Source organism: Eptatretus burgeri, chromosome 2, assembly GCF_056783735.1.
Source record: "Eptatretus burgeri isolate ZD-2024b chromosome 2, Ebu_testis_v1, whole genome shotgun sequence".
Classification (NCBI taxonomy): domain Eukaryota; kingdom Metazoa; phylum Chordata; class Myxini; order Myxiniformes; family Myxinidae; genus Eptatretus; species Eptatretus burgeri.
In genome coordinates, this window is record NC_140962.1 from 116,555,256 (window position 1) to 116,560,255 (window position 5,000).

Below are 5,000 nucleotides of genomic sequence, written 5' to 3' on the forward strand. Positions count from 1 at the left end.
TAGCCGGCTTCCACTAGACAGAGGACCCTAAGTCACATAGTTGAGTTATTGGCGTTCATGGTCGATTAGCGACCTGCCATGTCACGGAGTTATCCATGTGCGACGGCCTGCGATTCCAGAGAGTCTGGTGGGGACCCGAGCTAGCTTCCCACCATGATGGTCTTTCTCGCCCCGACCCTGCAACACTATATATATATATATATATATATATATATATATATATGCATATGCATATATATATATATATATATATATGCATATATATATATATATATATATATATATGCATATGCATATATATATATATATATATATATATATATATATGCATATGCATATATATATATATATATATATATATATATATATATGCATATATGCATATATATATATATATATATATGCATATGCATATATATATATATATATATATATATATATATATATATGCATATGCATATATATATATATATATATATATATATATGCATATGCATATATATATATATATATATATGCATATGCATATATATATATATATATATATATATATATATATATATATATATATATATGCATATGCATATGCATATATATATATATATATATATATATGCATATGCATATATATATATATGCATATATATGCATATATATATGCATATATATGCATATATATATATATATATGCATATATATGCATATATATATATATATATGCATATATATGCATATATATGCATATATATACATATATATATATATATATATATATATGCATATATATGCATATATATATATATATATGCATATATATGCATATATATATGCATATATATATACATATATATATATATATATATATATATATATATATATATGCATATATATATATACATATATATATATATATATATATATATATATATATATATATATATATATATATGCATATATATATATACATATATATATATATATATATATATATATATATATATATATATATATATATATATATATATACATATATATATATATATATATATGCATATATATATACATATATACATATATATATATATATGCATATATATATATATATATATATATATATATATGCATATATATATATATATATATATATATATATATATGCATATATATATATATATATATATATATATATATGCATATATATATATATGCATATATATATATATATATATATATATATATATATATATATATATATATATGCATATATATATATATATGCATATATATATATATATATATGCATATATATATATATATATATGCATATATATATATATGCATATATATATATGCATATATATATATGCATATATATATATATGCATATATATATATATATATATATATATATATATATATATATATATATATATGCATATATATATATGCATATATATATATGCATATATATATATATGCATATATATATATATATATATATATATGCATATATATATATATATATATATATATATATATATATATATATATATATATATATATATATATATATGCAGCTGGATAACTGTAGGTGGACTTCTTGCCAACGGGCTGTCTATAGTCTGGGCCCAATCTCCGACTACCCCAAAAAAACCACCGCTCTAATGTGCTGCACGTGGGGACATGCCATCCTTTGGACACAAATATAAACTCTGCTGTCCTGTCTGCATTCAGAATCCATTCATCCATCCATTGGGACCATACTCTGTGCAGAACATTGGTGCTGCCTAAGCAGTCTCCTTGGTTATTGGGACAATCCTGGACGTGTCGCCACTCTGACACAGTGCCGTATTTTGTCGCCACACCGACACGGGACAGGTTGCCACTCCGACAGTGCCGTATATCACAAAATGACACGCCTTTTTTTCCGGTCTCTATCTGAGTGGCATTCAGAATGTGGATGTAAAAACGTATTTTTCGAAAGAAATATGTCATCACACGCAAATGGATACTGTCCAAACGCCCTGCTTGGGGTTTGCTGTATAATGACCATGATCTGTAGTAAGGGGGAATAACTGCGTTTGGATATAACAAAGGTGTATTTGGTCAAATGGCTTTCTGTGCCTCACTTCCCTTGTAGTGAATTTAACTTTTTGAATTACCCTTGCAGTCAGTGGATCAAAGCATCATCTGTGCATGCTCTGATTACTGTGGTTTACCTTTTGATGGGATGATATTTGGCTGTTCTTCATGACATCATCTATATTTTAAAGGCTTCATAGTCTATGAGCAATGCCAATACTGTGCTATATTAAATTAAATGAGAAAAAAAAATCAAACAATAAAATAACTCGTACATTGTTATGGAATGCATTAATCCACTGCACAACATGATGTTTACATCAGCATCTTCACCTTTGTTTGGGAAGTGATTTCCTGAATCGGACAAGTTCACTAATGGATATTCGAGCCTCTCAATCCTTTGAATGCAATCTACAGACAGTAGGCTTTGAGAGAAAATTGAAATCGAGATCGAGATAGAAATGAACGACTGTATTTGCAAAAATCAAAGCAGCAGCATATCAAATTTACAAGGGGCCATGTATTTATGAATTAAATATAGCAGAATTTTGCCCACTTTCTCCCTCCCTCTCCATATTGTCCACACATCCCATTCTCTTATATTTTTTTATCTCCCCCAATGTTATTTTCTTTCTCTCCCACACCTCTTTCTTTCTCCCTCTTTGGTTGACCTTCTAATACTAATGTTGTGGACCCGCTATTCGGAGAGGTTCTCAGACGAAAGGATCGAAACCTCAATGATGGATACGGTTCCCGGTTGACAATTCGAATGGCCATTGAATCAGGCATTCCATTAACTGAGGAAATTCTTCAGATCGATATCGATATCGATCTATATATATATATATATATATATATATATATATATATATATATATATATATATATATATATATATATATATATATCTCTCTCTCTCTCTCTCTCTCTCTCTCTCTCTCTCTCTCTCTCTCTCTCTCTCTCTCTCTCTCTCTCTCTCTCTCTCTCTCTCTCTCTAGATCTGTGAGGTTGATTGGATTATCATTGGTCTCAAAGCATTTCATAAGCTGATAGAATTCCTCAGATCTCTCTTCTTCTCTAGTTTCCATTTTTTAATTTTCAAAATTCTGGTCCTGAAACTTTAGAAAAATGAACAACATATGGTATACCAGAGCAATGTGAGAATCAGGCAAGAGAAAGGCACAAAACCATAGGTCACCTTGACGTAATGACAGGAGTCTGCGAATTTAACCGTTTTTTTTATTTTAATCAGAAATAAACACTGTTTATTTTGGGATAGAAAAACTCTTGAAGCTAAAGCACTTGTTATTACAACTGCATTACCAATTAGAATCTATAATTTATGATTTCTCACAAAGTGACAAGTCTTTTTTTTCTGGTCTATTTTTCGCCATGGAAACGGTTCGTTTGTACCTTTTCATAAAAGCACATCGCCATGGACACGGGACACGTATTGTCGGACCAAATCAAGGCACGGCGTTATAGAGTAATATATATGCAGTATAAATTATATAGACAAAATCTTTAGTGACAAAACCACAATTACAAAACAGTGCAGTTTACCCAAGCAACACAATGGGAACGTAATAAACCAAAGTTAGAAAGTGGTGCCAAAAACAAAATTGTCCAAGCTCGAGCGGGACATGATGGACAATAACTTAAATTCTCTGTCGAAGTGTTTCATATAACTCTTCTCTTCAAAGTTTTCCATTGTAAATTTGGTCCACAGGAGGAAGAATTTCAATTGTAAGGGACACACTGGGGTAAAATGTTGTTTGAACGATGTCAGACAAAATATTTCTTAAGGTACTTCGTAAATTTATTTGAGACGGAGCAAACCTCACCAACTGTTAAGTACTTTTACTGTAGCATGAAGATTGATCACTTTTGGAAATGTCTGCTTTGCAGAAAAGTTATTATTTAATCCGATCATCTATTCGATAGCATGGAGACTCAGGAGTTCCAATTCAGAACACTCCAGAAATGTTGCAACGTGAAGAGTATATTTGAAATGAATTTATCAATCGATCGTCCAAAAATGCTCAATTCATTAAAATCGATCACTATAGTCCCAATCATATTTCGTGTCGATGTGACATGCTTGCAGTTGAAATGCCAATTCCATTGCATTAAAAAAAAGATCTTCCAATGCATCCTCAAGGTGAATAAATGCATGTTCTTTTTCCAAGGAAAGGTTCCTGTCCTGATGAAATTATCATGTATCCATACTGTATCCTTTGTTTATTGCAATGGACCTCTGACTGGTAAACAAGACTGAATCGTAGTTGCATCAGTTGCATTCTTGAACCATCTTTGCACATGCAGGTAGTACTGCATCACAAGCTGTGTTAATCTATTCATTGATCATGAGATTGAAACACTTGTACTTCATCCAATAACTCAGTCATTCCTTCGAGGTCCAGATCCAACAGCAAGAACATAATTATTCCCTTGTGGCAAATCATCGCAGGATTTTTAGGCAGAAAAATATTCAACTGCCACCCAGACAGACTCGTTCTCATTCGAACATGTACGATATGAAATGGAGTTGTTGATATCAGGTGCCAAAGCAACCACAGTCTCTCTCAGCCACGTTTATCGCTGGCTCAGATGTGGAATGCAATCCGACAGGCCTTTCCGCAATGTAAGAACGAGACTGATGCCAATGAAACATCCGAAAAAGATGGACACGGCCGATATCGAAGCTGCAAAATATAACATCTAATAGAAATTCCTGAACCCAATGCTCAGTGTATTTATGCATACAGTACATACGCAATTAAATTTTAGTGCTTCAAACGTAAAGTCAATGCACTTAATTGATTTTGTTAAAAAACTGTCAAATCGAATATTCTCTGAGATCAAAGAGTGTACACACTTCCCAGAAGCCTTTTTTTTCTTTCTTTCTTTCTTTCTTT